This window comes from Polyodon spathula, unplaced genomic scaffold (genome assembly GCF_017654505.1).
Source record: "Polyodon spathula isolate WHYD16114869_AA unplaced genomic scaffold, ASM1765450v1 scaffolds_3500, whole genome shotgun sequence".
In the NCBI taxonomy this organism is placed as follows: Eukaryota; Metazoa; Chordata; class Actinopteri; order Acipenseriformes; family Polyodontidae; genus Polyodon; species Polyodon spathula.
In genome coordinates, this window is record NW_024474961.1 from 20,743 (window position 1) to 45,979 (window position 25,237).

Below are 25,237 nucleotides of genomic sequence, written 5' to 3' on the forward strand. Positions count from 1 at the left end.
GTGGAGGTGGTATGGCTGGTGAGGGAGTAAATGAGGGTGGTGATGGTGCAAAGAAAGATGGGGGTGGAAAGGGAATGAGTGGAGGTGGAAGTAGTATGGATGGTGAGCGAGCAAATGAGTGTGGTGATGGGGTAAAGAAAGATGGGAGTGTAAAGGGGATGTGTGGAGGGAGTAAAAGTGGTGGTCTTGTAGGTAAGGAACATGGTGTGGAGAGAGGTGGAGGGGGTATGAGTGGTAATGTAGTAAAAGGGGGTGCAGATGAGAGTATGTGTGGTGGTGGTGGTGTGGGTGAAGGTGGTGGTGGGGCGGACAAGGTACAAGAGAGTGAGGCGATGGAGGCAACGGAGAGTGGAGTTCAAAGAAAGCGGAAAGAGAGGGAGATTGGAGCTGTGAGCAGTAGTGAAGAGAGTACCAGCGAGGGTGTAGTCGGGCCAAGCTGGTCTGAAAGTGTGGAAGAAGAGGAGGAAAGGAGGAAAAAAAGAATCGAAGACACAAAGGAGAAAAGGAAACAGGAAAAGGAGGCGTACGAACGGCTAACTTGGGCAGAGAAGATGGTAATACAAGAGGAGAAGAAGAAAAAGAAAGGTGTAGAGACTTCTACCTATAGACATACTTTAATGTCTTGTTACTGTGAGAAGGAATTTAGTGAATTAATGATTTGGAATGAAAGACTGAGAAAGGGACCTGCACCGGAGAGTGAGGTACAGAAGTATTGGATTGAGAGGGAGAGGATTTTGCAAGATGCTAGACGGAAAGCAGATATAGCAAGGAGGGAGGCGGAAAAGAAATAGGGGAATATGGTTTTGTTTTTTGGTTTTTTTTTGCTGAATTGTATGTTTGTGTGATGATTATTATAATGAAATGATGTTGGCTATATGTGTTTTTTGAACGTTTTTTGTGGGTTTGTGTTCAGGGGTTGATTTGCATATATGTAAATTTAAAGAAATGGTGTTTTTCAGAATATATGTTAGTTATTGGTTTTATGTATTAGCTAGTCTTTGGTTTAGTGGTTTGGGTTTGTAATGGTAACATGTTCTTGTGGTTTTGGGTGTTTTTGTCTTTGTTATTTGTTATGGTATTGTGGAGTGTAAGTGTTAGTCGTGTAGTTTTTTTTTCAAAGGGTCTGTTTTTTATTGTAAAGTTCTTTATGACTTCGATAATGTGACTGTTTTTGTTCTGTATTGTATTTAGTGGTTTGATTATGTATGAGTATGTTTTTTCTTTGTTTAATGAAAATAAATAAAAACTTTAAAAACAAAAAAATCTGTTCTTATCAGTTTAATATCTGATACGTCCCCCATAGGGGGACCGTCTATATTAAATGGATTTTTGGAAGCGGGAGATGGAAGCGGGGCTTGCTCCGTCCACTCCACGCATCGACCCGGTATTGCAGTACCTCCGGGAACGGTGCCCATTTCTCAGAAAGGTCAAAAGAGAGAGAGAGAGAGAGAGAGAGCGAGCGAGCGAGAGAGAGAGAGAGAGAGAGAGAGAGAGAGAGAGAGAGAGAGCCCCACCCTCCCTCCCTCCCCACCTCCCCTTTCCTGGGACGCGCCGTTTTCCCGCTCTTTTCGTTCTTTTTTTTTTTTTTTTTTTTTTTTTTTTTTTTTTCATATTTCATATTCAGGCAGGCCTAACACACGCAGCAGGCCAGTGTAGCAGCAGCAGCAAAGCGCCCTTTCGCCGGGGCGGAACGGCAGATGCGTTTTGGGAGGAGTTCCCTGTTTTTGTTTTGCGTGCGTGGCCTCGCTGCCGCTTGGCAGAGGGGAGGGCCTTTGGGCCTTTGGGCCTTTGGGCCGGCCGGAAGGGCTCGGCCACCAGCAAAGGCACGCTCCGGCTTCTCTACAGCTCGAATGAACCTTTCGCCTTTTACTAAAGATTTCCGTGGAGAGGAGCATTTACGAGTTCGATCCAATTTTTGGACAGCCCTTCCCCTCAGGGAGGGGCTCCACCTGGAGTTTAAAAGCAGAACGAGCACAGAAAGGGCGGTCGCCCCCGTTGGAGCCCGGCACCTTTCCTTCCTTCCTTCCTTCCTTCCTTCCTTCCTCCCTCCTCCCTCCGCCCGCCCGAGAAGCAAGTACCACGACTGCTGCGGCGGGCGGCCGCGCCCGGGGCGTTTGGCCAAAACCATTGTGGGCATCGCTTCTCGGCCTCTTGGCTCGATCAAGTGCATGTGGCTTGCCCGCAGTGCTTTATTGCCAGAGAAAGAGAAGGCGCAAGGAAGAAAAGAGGATGGCGGAGAACGCAGCTAGACCTCCGGGACCGAGACTGAGGAATACGATTCGGTTATTAAGAAGAGAAGGAACGCCGGAACTGACGAGGACTGAATTCATCAAACAGATACGGGGAGCAGTTAACATCGACAGGAACGAAATCTTCTGCTTACAAGACTTTAAGGCAAGAGGCATTTACGATTTTACTTTTAAGACCGAAGATTATTGCACTAAAGTTTGGAGATGTTTTAAACTGCATGAAGATAAGGTGCCTTTGAACCTGTATATTTTTGAAGCACTTTTTGTACAAGAAGTTAGAACAGTCAACGTCCATATGTATAATCCTTTTGTGCCAGCAGAGGATGTAGCGACTTTTTTGAGCCAGTACTGTACTGTTGTGAGGCCACCAGAAAAACTCTTTGATGAGTTTGGTTTATGGACTGGAACTTGGAAGGTGTGGGCAAGATTTCGTCCCAGTAAGGAGGGATTTGAAGGTGTGAGACATCCGCCTTCATCCTTCTCGATTGGTACAAACAGAGGGTATTTGTTTTATTTTGGACAACCTAAAGTTTGTAGAAAGTGCAATGAGATGGGACATGAGGCGCAGGAGTGCAATGACCTGTATTGCAGGAATTGTGAAAAGAAGGGGCACAGCACGAAGGATTGTAAGGAGAAAAGAAAGTGTAACCTGTGTGGAAGCGCTAACCATTTGTTTTTTAAGTGTCCACAGAGGGCCTCGAGCTATGCTGGGGCCACAAAAGTGGTCAGTAGCGAGGGGTCCAGTGAGGAGGAAGAGTCAGAAGGGGAGGAGGAGACAGAGGAGACAGAAGACAAAACGGACAAGGGAAAGATCGTGGAGGAAATGGTAACAGCGCAAGAACCAGTGTCAACGGAGAAACCAGTGACAACGGAGAAACCAGTGACAATGGAGAAACCAGCAGTGACTTTGGACAAGGAGAGTGCACCAAGACAGCGGAGACAGCCAGTGGAGAAGAGGACAGCGCAGGAAGCAGGAGTGAGCAGGGTTGGGATAACAGCGGGGAAAGAACCGAAGAAGGACTGGGCTGAATGTGTTGAGGAAGCAGAGAAGAAAAGAGAGACTGGTACGGGGAAAACAGGGAAAACTGTTAAAAAGAGCTGATGGCTTTGTGGTTTTGTTAATTTGTAAAGTTATAGAAATGTTTGGAATGGTTTGGTGTTTCTTTTGTTTGTAATTTGTGATAATTACTTTCAGAGTAGTAAGGACATGTGTTGTTTTAGGATTGGTTGATTTGAAATTGGGTGGGTGGGTAATATGTAAATATGTAAATATAGCAATAGTAAAGGGGAATGATTTGTACAGAGTTAGAATTGAATGTGTTTTTTTTTCAATCTTGTGTCATGTATTAGTTATGGTTAGGTTGGGTTTGGTTATGTTTTATAGACCTGTATTATTTGTTTTGTAATGTGAGATGTAAAGTACTAGTTAAAATGGAGAATGATTTGCATATATGTAAAGTATATGTGTGCTTTTTGTTTCTTGAATGGTTTTTTTTTGTTTGTGTTTTGTGTTTTGTTTTTGTGATGGGAATGAGTTTTGTGGTTTAGTGAATGACTTTTTGTTTAAAGAATTGTTTTTGTGGAATGATTTGTTGACTTGAACCAATAAAATATTTTCTAAAAAAAAAAAAAAAAAAAAAAAATCTGTTCTTATCAGTTTAATATCTGATACGTCCCCCATAGGGGGACCGTCTATATTAAATGGATTTTTGGAAGCGGGAGATGGAAGCGGGGCTTGCTCCGTCCACTCCACGCATCGACCCGGTATTGCAGTACCTCCGGGAACGGTGCCCATTTCTCAGAAAGGTCAAGAGAGAGAGAGAGAGAGAGAGAGAGAGAGAGAGAGAGCGAGCGAGAGAGAGAGAGAGAGAGAGAGAGAGAGAGAGAGAGAGAGAGCCCCACCCTCCCTCCCTCCCCACCTCCCCTTTCCTGGGACGCGCCGTTTTCCCGCTCTTTTCGTTCTTTTTTTTTTTTTTTTTTTTTTTTTTTTTTTTTTCATATTTCATATTCAGGCAGGCCTAACACACGCAGCAGGCCAGTGTAGCAGCAGCAGCAAAGCGCCCTTTCGCCGGGGCGGAACGGCAGATGCGTTTTGGGAGGAGTTCCCTGTTTTTGTTTTGCGTGCGTGGCCTCGCTGCCGCTTGGCAGAGGGGAGGGCCTTTGGGCCTTTGGGCCTTTGGGCCGGCCGGAAGGGCTCGGCCACCAGCAAAGGCACGCTCCGGCTTCTCTACAGCTCGAATGAACCTTTCGCCTTTTACTAAAGATTTCCGTGGAGAGGAGCATTTACGAGTTCGATCCAATTTTTGGACAGCCCTTCCCCTCAGGGAGGGGCTCCACCTGGAGTTTAAAAGCAGAACGAGCACAGAAAGGGCGGTCGCCCCCGTTGGAGCCCGGCACCTTTCCTTCCTTCCTTCCTTCCTTCCTTCCTTCCTCCCTCCGCCCGCCCGAGAAGCAAGTACCACGACTGCTGCGGCGGGCGGCCGCGCCCGGGGCGTTTGGCCAAAACCATTGTGGGCATCGCTTCTCGGCCTCTTGGCTCATTTCAAGTGTATGTGGCATGACCGCAGCATTTTGAATATTTGCTGAGAAAGAGAAGGCGCTGGGAGCTGGATGCGATGGCAACGGGAAGGAGAATGCAGAACCTGATCCGGTTTCGATGGAGTGAGGAGTTGGAGAAACAGCTGAGGACCGTGGATGTTGGAGAATGGAAGAATACGCCAGGTGGACGTGAATTTTTCGTTAAGGAAGTGCTGCTGAAAGGACTGAAGCTGGAAGTTAAGTCTATTTTTTGTTTCCAAAATTATGATAAGTTTTTTGATTTAGCTCTATGTAGCGAAGAACTGGCTCGAAATGTGTGGGATGTTTTTCAGCAGAAGAAAAATGAAAGACCTTTTTCAATGTATATTGGAGACCCTTTGTTTGCAAGGGAAGTTCGACCTTTATTTGTTTTTATGTACAACCCCTATGTTGGACAAGAGGATGTTGCACAGTACGTTGGTCGGGTTTGCGATATTATTTCGGGACCTTTTAAAGTTCTTGACCCTGCAGGTATTTGGACTGGGAAATGGAAATTTTTTGTGAGGCTGAAGATTTGTAGTACAAAAGAGGGGGGTATAATACACCCTCCGGGCCAGATACAGATTGGAGGAAACAGGGGTTTTCTATCTTACCCTGGGCAACCAAGGAAATGCTTCAAGTGTGACACTGAAGGACATGAGGCGAGTGAGTGCCAAGTGGTGTTCTGCCAAAAGTGTAGGAGGAAGGGGCATGAAGCGATGGACTGCAACACCCCAAAGAGTTGTAGTATGTGTGGATCTTTCGATCATTTGTACAGAGAGTGTGGGAAGCGTGGTATGGATGGAGAGCGAGCAAATGAGAGTGGTGATGGTGCAAAGAAAGATGGGAGTGAAGAAGGAAAGAGTGGAAGTGGAGGTGGTATGGCTGGTGAGGGAGTAAATGAGGGTGGTGATGGTGTAAAGAAAGGTGGGACTGGAAAGGGAATGAGTGGAATTGGAAGTAGTATGGATGGTGAGCGAGCAAATGAGTGTGGTGATGGGGTAAAGAAAGATGGGAGTGTAAAGGGGATGTGTGGAGGGAGTAAAAGTGGTGGTCTTGTAGGTAAGGAACATGGTGTGGAGAGAGGTGGAGGGGGTATGAGTGGTAATGTAGTAAAAGGGGGTGCAGATGAGAGTATGTGTGGTGGTGGTGGTGTGGGTGAAGGTGGTGGTGGGGCGGACAAGGTACAAGAGAGTGAGGCGATGGAGGCAACGGAGAGTGGAGTTCAAAGAAAGCGGAAAGAGAGGGAGATTGGAGCTGTGAGCAGTAGTGAAGAGAGTACCAGCGAGGGTGTAGTCGGGCCAAGCTGGTCTGAAAGTGTGGAAGAAGAGGAGGAAAGGAGGAAAAAAAGAATCGAAGACACAAAGGAGAAAAGGAAACAGGAAAAGGAGGCGTACGAACGGCTAACTTGGGCAGAGAAGATGGTAATACAAGAGGAGAAGAAGAAAAAGAAAGGTGTAGAGACTTCTACCTATAGACATACTTTAATGTCTTGTTACTGTGAGAAGGAATTTAGTGAATTAATGATTTGGAATGAAAGACTGAGAAAGGGACCTGCACCGGAGAGTGAGGTACAGAAGTATTGGATTGAGAGGGAGAGGATTTTGCAAGATGCTAGACGGAAAGCAGATATAGCAAGGAGGGAGGCGGAAAAGAAATAGGGGAATATGGTTTTGTTTTTTGGTTTTTTTTTGCTGAATTGTATGTTTGTGTGATGATTATTATAATGAAATGATGTTGGCTATATGTGTTTTTTGAACGTTTTTTGTGGGTTTGTGTTCAGGGGTTGATTTGCATATATGTAAATTTAAAGAAATGGTGTTTTTCAGAATATATGTTAGTTATTGGTTTTATGTATTAGCTAGTCTTTGGTTTAGTGGTTTGGGTTTGTAATGGTAACATGTTCTTGTGGTTCTGGGTGTTTTTGTCTTTGTTATTTGTTATGGTATTGTGGAGTGTAAGTGTTAGTCGTGTAGTTTTTTTTTCAAAGGGTCTGTTTTTTATTGTAAAGTTCTTTATGACTTCGATAATGTGACTGTTTTTGTTCTGTATTGTATTTAGTGGTTTGATTATGTATGAGTATGTTTTTTCTTTGTTTAATGAAAATAAATAAAAACTTAAAAAAAAAAAAAAAAAAAAAATCTGTTCTTATCAGTTTAATATCTGATACGTCCCCCATAGGGGGACCGTCTATATTAAATGGATTTTTGGAAGCGGGAGATGGAAGCGGGGCTTGCTCCGTCCACTCCACGCATCGACCCGGTATTGCAGTACCTCCGGGAACGGTGCCCATTTCTCAGAAAGGTCAAAAGAGAGAGAGAGAGAGAGCGAGAGAGAGAGAGAGAGAGAGAGAGAGAGAGAGCGAGAGAGAGAGAGAGAGAGAGAGAGAGACGCGAGAGAGAGAGAGAGAGAGAGAGAGAGAGAGAGAGAGAGAGAGCCCCACCCTCCCTCCCTCCCCACCTCCCCTTTCCTGGGACGCGCCGTTTTCCCGCTCTTTTCGTTCTTTTTTTTTTTTTTTTTTTTTTTTTTTTTTCATATTTCATATTCAGGCAGGCCTAACACACGCAGCAGGCCAGTGTAGCAGCAGCAGCAAAGCGCCCTTTCGCCGGGGCGGAACGGCAGATGCGTTTTGGGAGGAGTTCCCTGTTTTTGTTTTGCGTGCGTGGCCTCGCTGCCGCTTGGCAGAGGGGAGGGCCTTTGGGCCTTTGGGCCGGCCGGAAGGGCTCGGCCACCAGCAAAGGCACGCTCCGGCTTCTCTACAGCTCGAATGAACCTTTCGCCTTTTACTAAAGATTTCCGTGGAGAGGAGCATTTACGAGTTCGATCCAATTTTTGGACAGCCCTTCCCCTCAGGGAGGGGCTCCACCTGGAGTTTAAAAGCAGAACGAGCACAGAAAGGGCGGTCGCCCCCGTTGGAGCCCGGCACCTTTCCTTCCTTCCTTCCTTCCTTCCTTCCTTCCTCCCTCCCTCCGCCCGCCCGAGAAGCAAGTACCACGACTGCTGCGGCGGGCGGCCGCGCCCGGGGCGTTTGGCCAAAACCATTGTGGGCATCGCTTCTCGGCCTCTTGGCTCATTTCAAGTGTATGTGGCATGACCGCAGCATTTTGAATATTTGCTGAGAAAGAGAAGGCGCTGGGAGTTGGATGCGATGGCAACGGGAAGAAGAATGCAGAATTTGATCCGGTTTCGATGGAGTGAGGAGTTGGTGAAACAGCTGAGAACCGTGGATGTTGGAGAGTGGAAGGATACGCCAGGTGGACGTGAATTTTTCGTGAAGGAAGTGCTGCTGAAAGGACTGAAGTTGGAGGTGAAGTCTATTTTTTGTTTTCAAAATTATGATAAGTTTTTTGATTTAGTTTTATGCAGTGAAGAATTGGCTCGGAGCGTCTGGGATAATTATCAGCGGAAGAAAAATGAAAGGCCTTTTTCTCTGTATGTTGGAGACCCTTTGTTTGCAAGAGAAGTTCGTCCATTATTTGTGTTTATGTACAACCCATATGTTGGTCAAGAGGATGTTGCACAGTACATTGGGAGAGTCTGTGATATTATTTCGGGACCTTTTAAAGTTCTTGACCCTGTAGGTATTTGGACTGGGAAATGGAAATTTTTCGTGAGGCTGAAGATTTGCAGTACAAAAGAGGGGGGTATAGTACACCCTCCGGGCCAGGTACAGATTGGGGGAAACAGGGGTTTTTTAAGCTACCCTGGGCAACCGAGGAGGTGTTTCAAATGTGATATGGAAGGACATGAGGCGAATGAATGCCAAGTAACGTTCTGCCAAAAGTGTAGGAGGAAGGGGCATGAAGCGATGGACTGCAACACCCCAAAGAGTTGTAGCATGTGTGGATCCTTTGATCATTTGTATAGAGAGTGTGGTAAACGTGGTATGGATGAAGAGCATGCAAATGAGAGTGGTGATGGTGCAAAGGAAGATGGGAGTGGAAAGGGAATGAGTGGAGGTGGGAGTGGTGTGGATGGTGAGGGAGCAAAAGAGGGTGGTGATGGTGCAAAGAGAGATGGGAGTGGAATGGGAATGAGTGGAAGTGGGTGTGGTATGGATGGTGAGCGAGCAAATGAGGGTGATGATGGTATAAAGAGAGATGGGAGTGGAGAGGGAATGCGTGGAAGGGGTAAAAGTGGTGGTGATGTAAGTAAGGAAGGTGGTGTGGAGAGTGGTGGAGGGAGTATGAGTGGTAAGGAAGTGAAAGAGGGTGGAGGTGTGGGTGTAGGTGGTGGTGGTGAAGGTGATGGTGGGGCGGACAAGGTAGAAGAGAGTGAGGCGATGGAGGGAACGGAGATTGATTTAAAAAAAAAGCGGAAAGACAGAGAAGCTGGAGCCGGGAGCAGAAGTGAGGAGAGTTCCAGTGAGGGTGCAGTTGGTCCGAGCTGGTCGGAAAGTGTGGAAGAAGAGGAGGAAAGGAGGAAAAGAAGAACCGATCAGCGGAGAGAAAGGGAGGATGCTAAGGAAAAAAAGAAACGAGAAAAGGAGGAATACGAAAAGTTAACTTGGGCAGAGAAGATGGAAATAGAAGAGGAGAAGAAGAGGAAGAAAGGTGACAAATTCGTAGAGACCTCTACGTATAGACATACTTTAATGTACTGTTATTGTGAGAAAGAATTTGGAGAATTGATGATTTGGAACGAAAGGCTGAGGAAGGGACCGGCGACGGAAAGTGAAATAGAGAAGTATGGAATTGAGAGGGATAAGATTTTGCAACGTGCTAGATGGAGGGCAGACATAGCAAGGAGGGAGGCGGAAAAGAAATAGAGGGATAGGGTTTTGTTTTTTGTTTTTTTTGCTGAAGTGTATATTTGTGTGATGATTATTTTAATGAAATGATATTGGTTGTGTATAGTGTTTTTTGTTTCCTTTGTTTTGAATAATAAAATAATGTAATTGGGTATTTGGGATTTTGTTCTGGGGTGAAAAGTAAGTTTTTGTTTGTAAATTTGCATATATGTAAAGTGAAGGTCTTTTCTTGTATTGTTAGAATATATGTTTAGTTTCTTAGTTACTGTTTTATTAGACTGTGTTGTTGTTTTGTAATGGGAATCAGGATTGTGTTTTGTTGAATGTTTTTGTTTTGTTAAAGTAATGTAATGTTTTTCTGTTTAGTTAGTTCTGGGGTGAAAAGTAAGTTTTTGTTTGTAAATTTGCATATATGTAAAGTGAAGGTCTTTTCTTGTATTGTTAGAATATATGTTTAGTTTCTTAGTTACTGTTTTATTAGACTGTGTTGTTGTTTTGTAATGGGAATCAGGATTGTGTTTTGTTGAATGTTTTTGTTTTGTTAAAGTAATGTAATGTTTTTCTGTTTAGTTAGTTCTGGGGTGAAAAGTAAGTTTTTGTTTGTAAATTTGCATATATGTAAAGTGAAGGTCTTTTCTTGTATTGTTAGAATATATGTTTAGTTTCTTAGTTACTGTTTTATTAGACTGTGTTGTTGTTTTGTAATGGGAATCAGTATTGTGTTTTGTTGAATGTTTTGTTTTGTTAAAGTAAAGTAATGGTTTCTGTTTAGTTATTTCTGTGTATGGATGAGCTAGTCTTTGATTTTGTGTTCAGTTTTGTAATGGCAATAAGTGTTGTGTTTTTCTGAATGTTTTTGTGTTTGTTATTTGTTAAGATTAAATAAATTATTATAAAAAAAAAAAAAAATCTGTTCTTATCAGTTTAATATCTGATACGTCCCCCATAGGGGGACCGTCTATATTAAATGGATTTTTGGAAGCGGGAGATGGAAGCGGGGCTTGCTCCGTCCACTCCACGCATCGACCCGGTATTGCAGTACCTCCGGGAACGGTGCCCATTTCTCAGAAAGGTCAGAAGAGAGAGAGAGAGCGAGAGAGAGAGAGAGAGAGAGAGAGAGAGAGAGAGAGAGAGAGAGAGCGAGCCCCACCCTCCCTCCCTCCCCACCTCCCCTTTCCTGGGACGCGCCGTTTTCCCGCTCTTTTCGTTCTTTTTTTTTTTTTTTTTTTTTTTTTTTTTTTTTTTTCATATTTCATATTCAGGCAGGCCTAACACACGCAGCAGGCCAGTGTAGCAGCAGCAGCAGCAAAGCGCCCTTTCGCCGGGGCGGAACGGCAGATGCGTTTTGGGAGGAGTTCCCTGTTTTTGTTTTGCGTGCGTGGCCTCGCTGCCGCTTGGCAGAGGGGAGGGCCTTTGGGCCTTTGGGCCGGCCGGAAGGGCTCGGCCACCAGCAAAGGCACGCTCCGGCTTCTCTACAGCTCGAATGAACCTTTCGCCTTTTACTAAAGATTTCCGTGGAGAGGAGCATTTACGAGTTCGATCCAATTTTTGGACAGCCCTTCCCCTCAGGGAGGGGCTCCACCTGGAGTTTAAAAGCAGAACGAGCACAGAAAGGGCGGTCGCCCCCGTTGGAGCCCGGCACCTTTCCTTCCTTCCTTCCTTCCTTCCTTCCTCCCTCCGCCCGCCCGAGAAGCAAGTACCACGACTGCTGCGGCGGGCGGCCGCGCCCGGGGCGTTTGGCCAAAACCATTGTGGGCATCGCTTCTCGGCCTCTTGGCTCTGACCAATTGGGTGTGTGGCTTGTCCGCAGCTTATTGGTTGCTGAAGGAAGAGAAGGCGATTGGGTAGTAAGTGGAGCTATGCAATACAGCAGTAGCAAGAATACTATCCGGTTCCAGGTGAAGGATGCTGAGCAGCAGAAATGGGACCGAAAAAGATTCGTCGACGAAATCGTCTTTGGATTGTTGCAGTTAAAGTTGGAAGAGATCCTGTGCCTGCAGGATTATGGGAAGAGAGGACTTTTTGATCTCACCTTGATGAACGAGGACATCTGCTGGGAGAAGAAGGGAGTGTTTGAGCAAAGCCCTATGGAAACAGCGAGTGAGTTCTTTTTTGAACCGATTTTTACTCTGGACTGGAAAACCTTTCATGTTCGCATGAATAGTGCCCAAGTGCCAGAAGAGGAGATCCAGAGCTTTATTGAAAGGTTTTTTGTAGTGAAGCATGGGCTAGTTAAAATAATGGATTCTGCAGGCATTTGGACTAACTGGAGGAAGTTCTATGGGAGGTTCAAGATGGAGCAGAGGAGCGGAACCCATGTAGGCCTGAAACCTGTGTTCTACATCGGGCCGAATAGAGGGATTATCAGGTACGCAGGACAGCCTGATGTTTGTTACAAGTGCTCTGCAGCAGACCACTATGCTGCAGAGTGCACAGAGACTGTTTGCAGGAACTGTAACAAGGTGGGGCACATCAGTAGAGACTGTGGAGAAAAGAAAAAATGCAATCTTTGTGGGGCAATGGATCACCTGTATAAAGACTGCGAAAAGAGGTCAAGGAGCTATGCTGAAGCAGCAGCAGGAGGAGGGAAAGAGAAAAAGCAGAGCCAAGAGACAAAACAGAAGGAGAAGGAGGAGAAGCAACAACCTGGAGCTAAGAAGAGTGGAGAGCCTGACAGACAGAAAGCTAAAACTTTTGAGTCTGGAACACAAAAGAGTGTTGGGGGTGGAGCTCAGACAGAAGGAGGCGAAATGGCGGGAAAATCAAAGCCGGAACAGACAAAAGAAAGGGGAGGAGTCCTGGGAAAAAAGGAGGAGGGAGGCCTTCAGGTGTCCACTGATGAGTCCATTCCTGTTCCAATGGAGGAAGAGGGAGGAGAGGTGCAGAGGAAGAGGAAGGAGAGAGACGGGAATGAGGAGTGGGTCAGGGAGGGCCAATCGAGAAGCAGGAGTGGAGGAGAGGAAAGCGTAACAGAGGACCTGGGAAGTGAAGCAGAGTCAAGAGGGGTAAGAGGAACAGCTGGTTCGAGTCGGAGTGAGAGTGTGGAGGAAAAAGAGAAAGGGGAAACAGAGAGCCCAAGTTGGGGTGAGAGAATGGAGAAGGAGGAAGTGAAGAAAAATAAAGTGAGTGAGGCGGAGTACCGACAAAAGGAGGAGGCCATAATGAGGACTTTTTGTGGCAAGGAGTTCGCCGAACTTCTGGAGTGGAAGGAGAGGATGAAGAAGGGAAGAATAACAGAGGCGGAGTGGAACCGTTATGAGGAAGAGAGGCGGAAAGTTTTTTTTGAGGCGTTAAAGAGGGGGAACGCTAGGAAAAAATAATGTTCTTGGTTTTCTTAGGAGGTGTATTTAGAGGTGGAGGGGTTATGTAAACGGTGTATTTAGAATTAGAGATGGGTGGGTGAGTGGGATTGTGTTTAGAGGAGTATTAGTATTTTTTTTGAATATTTGCATATATGTAAATTGAAAGGGTTTTTTTTTCTTGTGCTGTTAGATTATATGTTTAGTTTCTTAGTTATTGTTTTATATGTATTAGACAGATTTTGATTGTATGTTTTAGTTTTGTAATGATAATAAGTTTGTGTTTTTGAAATGTATAAACGAATTGTTTTTTTTGTGAAGTATTATTTAGTTTTTGTAATGGATAAGGATTTGTGGTTTACAGTTTGTATTTATTGTTTGTGTTTTTTTTGAAAAGATTTAATAAATTTATTAAAAAAAAAAAAAAAAAAAAAAATCTGTTCTTATCAGTTTAATATCTGATACGTCCCCCATAGGGGGACCGTCTATATTAAATGGATTTTTGGAAGCGGGAGATGGAAGCGGGGCTTGCTCCGTCCACTCCACGCATCGACCCGGTATTGCAGTACCTCCGGGAACGGTGCCCATTTCTCAGAAAGGTCAAAAGAGAGAGAGAGAGAGAGAGAGAGAGAGAGAGAGCGAGAGAGAGAGAGAGAGAGCGAGCCCCACCCTCCCCCCCTCCCCACCTCCCCTTTCCTGGGACGCGCCGTTTTCCCGCTCTTTTCGTGTTTTTTTTTTTTTTTTTTTTTTTTTTTTTTTTTCATATTTCATATTCAGGCAGGCCTAACACACGCAGCAGGCCAGTGTAGCAGCAGCAGCAGCAAAGCGCCCTTTCGCCGGGGCGGAACGGCAGATGCGTTTTGGGAGGAGTTCCCTGTTTTTGTTTTGCGTGCGTGGCCTCGCTGCCGCTTGGCAGAGGGGAGGGCCTTTGGGCCTTTGGGCCGGCCGGAAGGGCTCGGCCACCAGCAAAGGCACGCTCCGGCTTCTCTACAGCTCGAATGAACCTTTCGCCTTTTACTAAAGATTTCCGTGGAGAGGAGCATTTACGAGTTCGATCCAATTTTTGGACAGCCCTTCCCCTCAGGGAGGGGCTCCACCTGGAGTTTAAAAGCAGAACGAGCACAGAAAGGGCGGTCGCCCCCGTTGGAGCCCGGCACCTTTCCTTCCTTCCTTCCTTCCTTCCTTCCTTCCTTCCTCCCTCCGCCCGCCCGAGAAGCAAGTACCACGACTGCTGCGGCGGGCGGCCGCGCCCGGGGCGTTTGGCCAAAACCATTGTGGGCATCGCTTCTCGGCCTCTTGGCTCCGGTCAAGTGAGGGTTAAGAAGGCGAAAGTAAGACTTTGAAGGCGTAAGCTGGAAAGAGTTTTTTGAGCAAAAATGGAAGAAGGAGCTGAAGGACGGAATACTCTCTATTTCCAGTTGAAACAACTGACTGGATTGTGGGGGAGGCGGAAGTTTGTGCTGGAAGTTTTGTTCGGGTTTTTTGGATTGGAAGCAGAGGATATTCTTTGCGTGAAGGATTATATTGCCAAAGGTCGATTCGACGTGACTATGAAAGCGGAGGAGGCCTGCTGGGAAATGCTAAAGAGGTATGAAGAGAATAAAGAGGTGCTGCCGGCTAGTGTGTTTGTCATGGAACCATGGTTTCTGAGGGAGTGGAAAATGGTTTATGTGACTATGTCCAGTCCATTCGTGCCAGAAGAGGACATTACAACGGTTTTGAAAAGGAACTGTGAGCTGAAGAGTGAGTTTCCAGTGAAGGTAATGGATTCTGAAAATGTGTGGAATGGTGTCTGGAAATATACTGCTAAGCTGCATGTGAGGGAAGGGAGGGTGATTCATATCCGACCTCATTTGACAATAGGAGCAGTGAGAGGAACATTGTATTACAGGGGACAACCTAAAGTGTGTTACAAATGTAACAGAGAAGGACACTTTGCTGCTGAATGTGGGGAAGTGTTATGTAAAAACTGCCAAGGGACAGGTCATGTTTCCAGAGACTGCCCTAGGGGATGGATTTGTAATCTCTGTGGTTCTACAGAGCATATGTACAGAGACTGCCCAAAGAGTGCAAAGAGCTATGCCCAAGCAGCTAAGGGTGGGGAGAAGAAGAAAAAAGAAGAAGAGAAAACAAAGGAACAGCCTGAAAAGAAAACAAAGACTGGGACAGTGCCAGAGGAAAAAGAAATTCAGAAAGGCAAAGGAGTGAGTGTTGGGGGAGGAGTCCCCAGAGGAGAAGGTGGAATGGCGGGAAAACTAAAACAGGAGCAAACAAAGGAAAAGGGTGGAGTTTCGGGGGAGGAGGGAGAAGAGAGAGGTGGCTGCGGTGCAACAAGAGACCAGCAGGGGACCTTAGAGGAGCGCTCCGCTTCTGTTCCGATGGAGGAGGGAGAGGTGCAGAGGAAGAGAAAGGAGAGAGAAGGAAAGGAGGTGAGGACTAGCGAGGATCCATCAAGAAAGATAAGAGGAGGAAAGGAAGGTGTGACAACGGGTCAGAGTTGGGGTGAAGCAATGGAGGAAGAGGAGGAGGAAGAATGAGAAGAAGAAAGAGGACGCGCCGTTTTCCCGCTCTTTTCGTTCTTTTTTTTTTTTTTTTTTTTTAATGAAGGCTGTATGTGCCAAGGAATATGAAGAGCTCATGGCTTGGAAGGAGAGCATGAGCAAAGGGGAGGATAACAGAGGCAGAGTGGAGATGATATTTGGAAGAGAGTTCCCTGTTTTTGTTTTGCGTGCGTGGCCTCGCTGCCGCTTGGCAGAGGGGAGGGCCTTTGGGCCTTTGGGCCTTTGGGCCGGCCGGAAGGGCTCGGCCGCCAGCAAAGGCACGCTCTGGCTTCTCTACAGCTCGAATAAACCTTTCGCCTTTTACTAAAGATTTCCGTGTAGAGGAGCATTTACGAGTTCGATCCAATTTTTGGACAGCCCTTCCCCTCAGGGAGGGGCTCCACCTGGAGTTTAAAAGCAGAACGAGCACAGAAAGGGCGGTCGCCCCCGTTGGAGCCCGGCACCTTTGGAGTTTTCCTTCCTTCCTTCCTTCCTCCCTCCGCCCGCCCGAGAAGCAAGTACCACGACTGCTGCGGCGGGCGGCCGCGCCCGGGGCGTTTGGCCAAAAATTGTGGGCAAGAAAAAAAAAAATCTGTTCTTATCAGTTTAATATCTGATACGTCCCCCATAGGGGGACCGTCTATATTAAATGGATTTTTGGAAGCGGGAGATGGAAGCGGGGCTTGCTCCGTCCACTCCACGCATCGACCCGGTATTGCAGTACCTCCGGGAACGGTGCCCATTTCTCAGAAAGGTCAAAAGACCCTGGGACGGACGCCTCGCGTCGTCTTTTTCGTCGTCAGAGAGAGAGCCAGTGTAGCAGCAGAGAGAATGGCAGATGCGTTTTGGAGAGCTCCACCGAGAGAGAGAGAGAGAGGAGAGGAAGAGAGCCCGCCCGAGAAGCTTGTACCACGACTGCTGCGGCGGGCGGCCGCGCCCGGGGCGTTTGGCCAAAACCATCGTGGGCATCGCTTCTCGGCCTCTTGGCTCAGATCAAGTGTAGTATCTGTTCTTATCAGTTTAATATCTGAGTCCCCCAGAGGGGGACCGAGATATTAAAGAGATTTTTGGAAGCGGGAGATGGAAGCGGGGCTTGCTCCGTCCACTCCACGCATCGACCCGGTATTGCAGTACCTCCGGGAACGGTGCACATTTCTCAGAAAGGTCAAGAGAGAGAGAGAGAGAAAGAGAGAAGAGAGAGTCTTAGATCTATCTGCTCTATGCCCGTGTTTTTCTCTTCGGGTCTCAATTGAGAGAGAGAGAGAGAGAGAGAGAGTCCTCTCGCCCCTCTCGAGGTGTGGACGGGGGAAGGACCCTTGCGCGGAGAAAACAAAACTGGAATTTCGTTTCTTTTTCGTTTTTTTTTTTTTTTTTTTTTTTTTTTTTTTTTTTTTCATATTTCATATTCAGGCAGGCCTAACACACGCAGCAGGCCAGTGTAGCAGCAGCAGCAGCAGCAGCAAAGCGCCCTTTCGCCGGGGCGGAACGGCAGATGCGTTTTGGGAGGAGTTCCCTGTTTTTGTTTTGCGTGCGTGGCCTCGCTGCCGCTTGGCAGAGGGGAGGGCCTTTGGGCCTTTGGGCCGGCCGGAAGGGCTCGGCCACCAGCAAAGGCACGCTCCGGCTTCTCTACAGCTCGAATGAACCTTTCGCCTTTTACTAAAGATTTCCGTGGAGAGGAGCATTTACGAGTTCGATCCAATTTTTGGACAGCCCTTCCCCTCAGGGAGGGGCTCCACCTGGAGTTTAAAAGCAGAACGAGCACAGAAAGGGCGGTCGCCCCCGTTGGAGCCCGGCACCTTTCCTCCTTCCTTCCTTCCTTCCTTCCTTCCTTCCTTCCTTCCTCCCTCCGCCCGCCCGAGAAGCAAGTACCACGACTGCTGCGGCGGGCGGCCGCGCCCGGGGCGTTTGGCCAAAACCATTGTGGGCATCGCTTCTCGGCCTCTTGGCTTGATCAAGTGTATGTGGCCTGACCGCAGCTCTTGAGACGCCATCAGAATGGAGAATCTAGGATCACCGTCGACCCCCAGGGTGCGATTGAAGAACACTGTGCGTTTGGAGTTAGCAGAAGATGAGGAGCTACGCAGAAAAGTGGATTTAAAATTTCTTATGGAGAAGATCTTGATGGGAGAGCTCGGCATATTTCCACAGCAAATATTCTGTTTGCAGGAATTCTTGAAGACCAGGATATACGACATCACCTTGGTTTCGGAGTCTCTTTGTTACAACGTTTGGGAAATCTACAAAAAGAAGAGAAACCTTCCTTGTTTTTTTGGAATCAAAATGGAGATGCTGTACACCAGAGAGGTGAGAACACTAACTGTGCATATGTTCAACCCTTTTGTGCAAGAGAATGAAATAAAGACCTTTTTATTGCGCTACTGTGACCAAGTGCAAAATGGAGAGAAAATAAAGAATGAATATGATATCTGGAATGGAAAAAGGAGATATACAGTTACTTTTAAAAAGGACCCGGAAGGAATAGGAGGAGTCAGACACCCTCCAAGTAACTTTTCAATTGGGCCTAATAAAGGCTATCTTTTTTATCCAGGACAGCCACGTTATTGTAGAAAATGTGGCCAGTTTGGCCATGTTATGGTGGACTGCATGGAAGATCATTGCAGTAATTGTAATGGAAGTGGCCATAAGGCTAAAGACTGCACAAAAGCGAAGAGCTGTAACCTGTGTGGAGATCCTGGACACTTGTATAAATCCTGTCCTCAAAAGAGAAGAACATATGCAGAGGCAACAGTAGCTAGACCACCACCGGCAGAACAGCAGGAAGCAGAGGAGCAGTCAGTGACAGTAGATAAAAGGGCAGAGGATGCAAGCATGCAAGACCAGCAGAAGGAAGACCCAAGTCCCAAGAGCTCAGAGGAAGAGTCCAAAGAGGATTATGCAAAATGGATGGGGTTGGATGTTTCTGATGTCACTGATAGCGAAGGAGAGTCTTCGGCTGAGCTTTCTTCAGTAAAGGAGTGGGGTGAGGATGAGCATGAGATGGAGGAGGCCAGAGAGAATTCGGAAGGAATGGAATGGATGGAAGCAAGGAACAAGAGAAAAGCTTCAGGTGAGAAAAAAGAGGAAGAGCCGGAGGAGAAGAAAGGGCTAAAAGGGGTGGTCACAGCTGTAACCACTTATAATAGATTCGATCCATTGGTAAGCAGTATGAAGGAGCTGGAAGAAGGAGAAGACTACTCTGTGTGCGAAGCCAACACATCTGGGCAGAAAGGATATTTGAGTCCTGGAGGGGTTGAGACATTTGCTCACACAACAGGAATGTTGTTGAGAGCAGAGGGAAGCAAGAAACAACGTGAAGAGACAGGTGAGTGAGAGAATCGCTTCTTTAAAACTACCTAATGGCATTTAAAGTACTGACAATTAATGCAAGAGGCTTGAGGGACATTGGGAAAAGAAAAACCTTTTTGTTTTCATTGGCGACTGTGAACTTTGATGTAGCATTCCTCCAAGAATGCCATTTAAAAGATAATGGAGATATAAAGACGTTTTCAAAAGAATGGAAAGAAGGACCTTCATGTTGGAGCATTGGGCATGTGCACGCTGATGGGGTGGGGATACTATTTAAGGGAAGGGGTTTTGTTATTGAGAGCTCATGTTCTGTTAATCCTGGAAGAGTGTTGTGTGTGGATGTAAATTGGAACGGGGTGAGGTTTCGTTGTATAAATGTGTATGCACCTAGTAAGAGGGGGGCTAGATTGGAGTTTTTTAAGTGTTTGCCTTCACTTTTAAATACTAGTAGGGTGGTGGTGATGGGTGGAGACTTTAATGTGTCTTTAGATAAATTGGAGAGTGAGGAACAAGGTGCTAGGGATTTTTCGGCCACGTGGATTAAAAAAATGTGTACTGATTTTTCTTTTTATGACTCTTATAGAGAAATGAATAAACAGGATGGGGGGTTTACATGGAGGAACTCTAGAGGGGATCAATCAAGGATTGATTATTTTTTTCTACCAGTGGGGGTTACAATCCAAGATTTTAAAATTTTTCCATGTTGGGGCTCGGATCACGAAATGCTGGTAGTCAGTATAAAGGTGGAGGTTCCAGAGAGAGGGACGGGGTTTTGGAAACTTAATGTAAGAGTTCTGGAGGATGAGGAATTTCAGGCTAGGTTCCAGGAAATGTATAAAGGGTGGCAGAATTTAAAAAGGGGGTACAACTCTATGGTAGGGTGGTGGGAAGATGTAAAAAAGAAAGTTAATACATTTTGTCAGAAATATTGCAGGTGGCAGAGGAGGAGGGAGAGAGATAAAATAAATGGTTACAATTATAAATTACAAGGATTGTTCTCTAAAATGAATAATGGAGAAGAGATAGACTGGGGAGAGGTTAAGAGGTTAAAAGGAGCAATGGGGGATTATTTTGAGCAGAAAGCCCAGGAGTTTGCTTTCTTGGCTAAAATAAATGAGAAAGAAAGTGATGAAAAGGTAACCAAATTTTTTTTTCAATCAGTAAAGCAAAAACAAACTAAAAGTGTAGTAATTGGGCTTAAAACAGAAAAAGGGGTGGTTGGTGGGAAGGAGGAAATGTTAAGGCATGCCAGGCGGTTTTATCAGGATCTCTTTGCTGAAAGGGAAGTGTCTCAACAGGAGGTAGATGTGTTGTTGAGGAGTATTGAGAATAAATTAACTAGTGAAGAGCAGGATCAATTGGAGGAGGAGGTAACGGAGGCTGAGGCAAAGGCAGCACTAGATTCAATGAAAGGAAATAAAACGCCAGGGTGTGATGGGTTGCCCAAAGAATTCTTTGTGTGTTTTTGGGATTTGCTAAAGAAGGATTTGGTGGAGGTATATAGGGAGATTTTTGAAGAGGGAATAATGCCTGAGTCAATGAGGAAAGGGGTAATAAGCCTTATATTCAAGAAAGGGGATAGAACTGAGCTAGAGAACTGGAGGCCAATAACATTGCTCTCAGTGGATTATAAAATATTAAGTAAAATATTAACAAATAGGCTAAAAAGAGTAATGCCATCAATAGTGAATATAGACCAGACATGTGGAGTGAAGGGGAGGTCTAGTTGTCTAAATCTAATTTTAATAAGGGACATTTTGACTTGGGTTAAAGAACGAGACTTACCTCTATGCCTATTAAATTTAGATCAGGAGAAAGCATTTGATAGGGTGAATCACGCTTTTTTGTTAAATTTGTTGAAGAAATTTAATTTTGGGCCAGTTTTTATAAAGTGGATCCAGATATTGTATAAAGAGGTGTTTAGTTTGGTAAATATAAATGGGTTTTTTTCTGAACCAGTTAGACAGTTTGGAGGGGTGAGGCAGGGTTGCCCTCTGTCTCCTTTGCTTTATGTAATTTTTATCGAACCTTTAGCGGAATTAATCAGAAAGGATAAAGACATTAAAGGGGTCCATATACCAGGAGGGGCGGGGGATACAGTTAAAATCACTCAATATGCAGATGACATGACATTATTTGTGTCAACAGATAAAGGATTGGACAGGATAGTAGAGCTGTTGCAGGGGTTCAGTCGTGCAACAGGATCAAAGATTAACATGGGGAAGTCATCGATAATGTATTGTGGAAGGTGGGCTGACAGGAATGATGTAAGACATGGCTTTACCTGGTGCAAAGATGGGATGAAAATTTTAGGTCTTAAGTTTTACAAAGAAGAGTGTGCTAAAAGAAACTGGGTGGAGAAAATTGAGAGGGTTAAAACACAATTGGATATATGGAGGGTTAGGAGATTAACTATAACAGGGAAGGTGGTTGTTATCAAAGCAGATCTACTGCCAGGTTTGAATTATATGGCTTATATCTTTCCTATGCCGACAAAATGTAAATTATTACTGACAAAGGTGGTGTTTTCTTTTATATGGGGGGGTCGGTATGAATCGGTTAAAAGAGAACAGATGTATATGCCAGTACCACAAGGGGGCAGAGATGTTCCATGTATCCCATTAAAGTTAGAGGTTTTGTATGTCCACAATACTTGTAAAATGATTATTGAAGAGAAAGATCACAAAGCTTGTTTTTTTATAAAGTTTTGGTTTTCCTTTGTGTTAAGATCCATAGTAAATATTAGGAATGTCGTACCCAGGGCAGATAAGAGGCCGTGGCATTATGAAAGAGCTGCTCTGTTTTTAAAAACACATCCAGAAATTCTGAAAAAGGAAGTGGTGTTAAATCATAAAGGGATGTACACATGTCTTAGGGATAAAATGATAAACAAAAGGGCAGAGGTACAGGTAAATAGTGAAATCAATTGGAAACAGCTACAACCAAAGTATTTGGATAATTCAACAAAGGATTTAAATTGGTTGGCGGCATTGAATAGATTACCTGTAAAAGATACATTATACAGACATGGGTGTGCGAGGGATTCATTGTGTCCAAGGAAATGTGGGGTAGGAGAAACGGTGAGGCACGCGTTATGGAGCTGCCAGGTTGTGACTAAGTTCTGGAGGCGGGTGAGGATGAGGATTATGAAAGGAGTCATTGAGGATAATGTTTTGTCATCTGATTGCATTCTGTATGGTGGAGGTTTGAATAAATTGAAACAGAGAGAATATGAGGTGGTGTGGACCATAGTTAGTATGGGAAAAGAATATGTATGGAATACAAGATGCAAACAAATCAGGAAGATCAAGGATGTTTTGACAGCTAAAGAGATGTATTATGCATTTGTGGCACAAATTAAAGGTATGCTTAGAATGTATGGGTTTGTGCATGGGGAAAAGAAATGTAAAGAAACATGGGGATCAGTGATGAAAAATGTCATGTAAACCACTGAATAAAATTTAATATCAAAAATCAAAATCTGTTCTTATCAGTTTAATATCTGATACGTCCCCCATAGGGGGACCGTCTATATTAAATGGATTTTTGGAAGCGGGAGATGGAAGCGGGGCTTGCTCCGTCCACTCCACGCATCGACCCGGTATTGCAGTACCTCCGGGAACGGTGCCCATTTCTCAGAAAGGTCAAAAGCGAGAGAGAGAGAGCGAGAGAGAGAGAGCGAGAGAGAGAGAGCGAGAGAGAGAGAGAGAGTTTTTTGAGAGAGAGGAGAGAGAAGACAGAGAGAGAGGGAGAGAGAGAGAGAGAGAGAGAGCCCCACCCCCCTCCCCCCCTCCCCACCCTCCCCTTTCCTGGGACGCGCCGTTTTCCCGCTCTTTTCGTTCTTTTTTTTTTTTTTTTTTTTTTTTTTTTTTTTTTTTTTCATATTTCATATTCAGGCAGGCCTAACACACGCAGCAGGCCAGTGTAGCAGCAGCAGCAGCAAAGCGCCCTTTCGCCGGGGCGGAACGGCAGATGCGTTTTGGGAGGAGTTCCCTGTTTTTGTTTTGCGTGCGTGGCCTCGCTGCCGCTTGGCAGAGGGGAGGGCCTTTGGGCCTTTGGGCCGGCCGGAAGGGCTCGGCCACCAGCAAAGGCACGCTCCGGCTTCTCTACAGCTCGAATGAACCTTTCGCCTTTTACTAAAGATTTCCGTGGAGAGGAGCATTTACGAGTTCGATCCAATTTTTGGACAGCCCTTCCCCTCAGGGAGGGGCTCCACCTGGAGTTTAAAAGCAGAACGAGCACAGAAAGGGCGGTCGCCCCCGTTGGAGCCCGGCACCTTTCCTTCTTCCTTCCTTCCTTCCTTCCTTCCTTCCTTCCTCCTTCCTTCACTTCCTTCGCCCGCCCGCCCGCCCGAGAAGCAAGTACCACGACTGCTGCGGCGGGCGGCCGCGCCCGGGGCGTTTGGCCAAAACCATTGTTGGCATCGCTTCTCGGCCTCTTGGCTCTGACCAATTGGGTGTGTGGCTTGTCCGCAGCTTATTGGTTGCTGAAGGAAGAGAAGGCGATTGGGTAGTAAGTGGAGCTATGCAATACAGCAGTAGCAAGAATACTATCCGGTTCCAGGTGAAGGATGCTGAGCAGCAGAAATGGGACCGAAAAAGATTCGTCGACGAAATCGTCTTTGGATTGTTGCAGTTAAAGTTGGAAGAGATCCTGTGCCTGCAGGATTATGGGAAGAGAGGACTTTTTGATCTCACCTTGATGAACGAGGACATCTGCTGGGAGAAGAAGGGAGTGTTTGAGCAAAGCCCTATGGAAACAGCGAGTGAGTTCTTTTTTGAACCGATTTTTACTCTGGACTGGAAAACCTTTCATGTTCGCATGAATAGTGCCCAAGTGCCAGAAGAGGAGATCCAGAGCTTTATTGAAAGGTTTTTTGTAGTGAAGCATGGGCTAGTTAAAATAATGGATTCTGCAGGCATTTGGACTAACTGGAGGAAGTTCTATGGGAGGTTCAAGATGGAGCAGAGGAGCGGAACCCATGTAGGCCTGAAACCTGTGTTCTACATCGGGCCGAATAGAGGGATTATCAGGTACGCAGGACAGCCTGATGTTTGTTACAAGTGCTCTGCAGCAGACCACTATGCTGCAGAGTGCACAGAGACTGTTTGCAGGAACTGTAACAAGGTGGGGCACATCAGTAGAGACTGTGGAGAAAAGAAAAAATGCAATCTTTGTGGGGCAATGGATCACCTGTATAAAGACTGCGAAAAGAGGTCAAGGAGCTATGCTGAAGCAGCAGCAGGAGGAGGGAAAGAGAAAAAGCAGAGCAATGTACCAGTGGGGGCAATGGACCTGTATAAAGACTGTCGAAAGAGGTCAAGGAAGCTATGCTGAGGGACCTGGAGCTAAGAAGAGTGGAGAGCCTGACAGACAGAAAGCTAAAACTTTTGAGTCTGGAACACAAAAGAGTGTTGGGGGTGGAGCTCAGACAGAAGGAGGCGAAATGGCGGGAAAATCAAAGCCGGAACAGACAAAAGAAAGGGGAGGAGTCCTGGGAAAAAAGGAGGAGGGAGGCCTTCAGGTGTCCACTGATGAGTCCATTCCTGTTCCAATGGAGGAAGAGGGAGGAGAGGTGCAGAGGAAGAGGAAGGAGAGAGACGGGAATGAGGAGTGGGTCAGGGAGGGCCAATCGAGAAGCAGGAGTGGAGGAGAGGAAAGCGTAACAGAGGACCTGGGAAGTGAAGCAGAGTCAAGAGGGGTAAGAGGAACAGCTGGTTCGAGTCGGGAGTGAGAGTGTGGAGGAAAAAGAGAAAGGGGAAACAGAGAGCCCAAGTTGGGGTGAGAGAATGGAGAAGGCTAGGAAGTGAAGATGAAAATAAAGTGAGTGAGGCGGAGAGAGGAAGAAAGAGGAAGTATGGACTCCGTACCAAAAGGAGGAGGCCATAATGAGGACTTTTTGTGGCAAGGAGTTCGCCGAACTTCTGGAGTGGAAGGAGAGGATGAAGAAGGGAAGAATAACAGAGGCGGAGTGGAACCGTTATGAGGAAGAGAGGCGGAAAGTTTTTTTTGAGGCGTTAAAGAGGGGGAACGCTAGGAAAAAATAATGTTCTTGGTTTTCTTAGGAGGTGTATTTAGAGGTGGAGGGGTTATGTAAACGGTGTATTTAGAATTAGAGATGGGTGGGTGAGTGGGATTGTGTTTAGAGGAGTATTAGTATTTTTTTTGAATATTTGCATATATGTAAATTGAAAGGGTTTTTTTTTCTTGTGCTGTTAGATTATATGTTTAGTTTCTTAGTTATTGTTTTATATGTATTAGACAGATTTTGATTGTATGTTTTAGTTTTGTAATGATAATAAGTTTGTGTTTTTGAAATGTATAAACGAATTGTTTTTTTTTGTGAAGTATTATTTAGTTTTTGTAATGGATAAGGATTTGTGGTTTACAGTTTGTATTTATTGTTTGTGTTTTTTTTGAAAAGATTTAATAAATTTATAAAAAAAAAAAAAAAAAAAAAAAAAAGCTGTCTTATCTCAAAGTATAGATAGTCATCACCATAGGGGGACCGTCTATATTAAATGGTTTTTTGGAAGC

General features: G+C 45.6%; 13 non-coding genes and 3 pseudogenes across 13 annotated transcripts; all 16 read left to right on the top strand.

The window, feature by feature from the left end:
* Window positions 1–1,211: 1,211 nt before the first annotated feature.
* Window positions 1,212–1,418, top strand: LOC121312076 (annotated as a pseudogene).
* A 407-nt stretch (window positions 1,419–1,825) lies between these two features.
* On the top strand, window positions 1,826–1,943 carry LOC121312068. Its single transcript, XR_005949672.1, has one exon. It is a non-coding gene; the product is annotated as a U5 spliceosomal RNA (small nuclear RNA).
* A 1,916-nt stretch (window positions 1,944–3,859) lies between these two features.
* On the top strand, window positions 3,860–4,047 carry LOC121312053. The gene has a single exon (XR_005949658.1). It is a non-coding gene; the product is annotated as a U2 spliceosomal RNA (small nuclear RNA).
* Window positions 4,048–4,462: 415 nt separating this feature from the next.
* LOC121312069 lies at window positions 4,463–4,580 on the top strand. The gene has a single exon (XR_005949673.1). It is a non-coding gene; the product is annotated as a U5 spliceosomal RNA (small nuclear RNA).
* A 2,306-nt stretch (window positions 4,581–6,886) lies between these two features.
* On the top strand, window positions 6,887–7,101 carry LOC121312054 (annotated as a pseudogene).
* Window positions 7,102–7,547: 446 nt separating this feature from the next.
* LOC121312070 lies at window positions 7,548–7,665 on the top strand. The gene has a single exon (XR_005949674.1). It is a non-coding gene; the product is annotated as a U5 spliceosomal RNA (small nuclear RNA).
* Window positions 7,666–10,437: 2,772 nt separating this feature from the next.
* On the top strand, window positions 10,438–10,619 carry LOC121312056. The gene has a single exon (XR_005949660.1). It is a non-coding gene; the product is annotated as a U2 spliceosomal RNA (small nuclear RNA).
* A 394-nt stretch (window positions 10,620–11,013) lies between these two features.
* On the top strand, window positions 11,014–11,131 carry LOC121312071. The gene has a single exon (XR_005949675.1). It is a non-coding gene; the product is annotated as a U5 spliceosomal RNA (small nuclear RNA).
* Window positions 11,132–13,256: 2,125 nt separating this feature from the next.
* On the top strand, window positions 13,257–13,445 carry LOC121312057. The gene has a single exon (XR_005949661.1). It is a non-coding gene; the product is annotated as a U2 spliceosomal RNA (small nuclear RNA).
* A 382-nt stretch (window positions 13,446–13,827) lies between these two features.
* LOC121312072 lies at window positions 13,828–13,945 on the top strand. The gene has a single exon (XR_005949676.1). It is a non-coding gene; the product is annotated as a U5 spliceosomal RNA (small nuclear RNA).
* Window positions 13,946–15,674: 1,729 nt separating this feature from the next.
* On the top strand, window positions 15,675–15,792 carry LOC121312061. The gene has a single exon (XR_005949665.1). It is a non-coding gene; the product is annotated as a U5 spliceosomal RNA (small nuclear RNA).
* Window positions 15,793–15,958: 166 nt separating this feature from the next.
* On the top strand, window positions 15,959–16,140 carry LOC121312060. Its single transcript, XR_005949664.1, has one exon. It is a non-coding gene; the product is annotated as a U2 spliceosomal RNA (small nuclear RNA).
* Window positions 16,141–16,361: 221 nt separating this feature from the next.
* On the top strand, window positions 16,362–16,550 carry LOC121312063. Its single transcript, XR_005949667.1, has one exon. It is a non-coding gene; the product is annotated as a U2 spliceosomal RNA (small nuclear RNA).
* Window positions 16,551–17,006: 456 nt separating this feature from the next.
* LOC121312073 lies at window positions 17,007–17,124 on the top strand. The gene has a single exon (XR_005949677.1). It is a non-coding gene; the product is annotated as a U5 spliceosomal RNA (small nuclear RNA).
* A 5,030-nt stretch (window positions 17,125–22,154) lies between these two features.
* On the top strand, window positions 22,155–22,335 carry LOC121312074 (annotated as a pseudogene).
* Window positions 22,336–22,792: 457 nt separating this feature from the next.
* Window positions 22,793–22,910, top strand: LOC121312075. Its single transcript, XR_005949678.1, has one exon. It is a non-coding gene; the product is annotated as a U5 spliceosomal RNA (small nuclear RNA).
* Window positions 22,911–25,237: the final 2,327 nt, after the last annotated feature.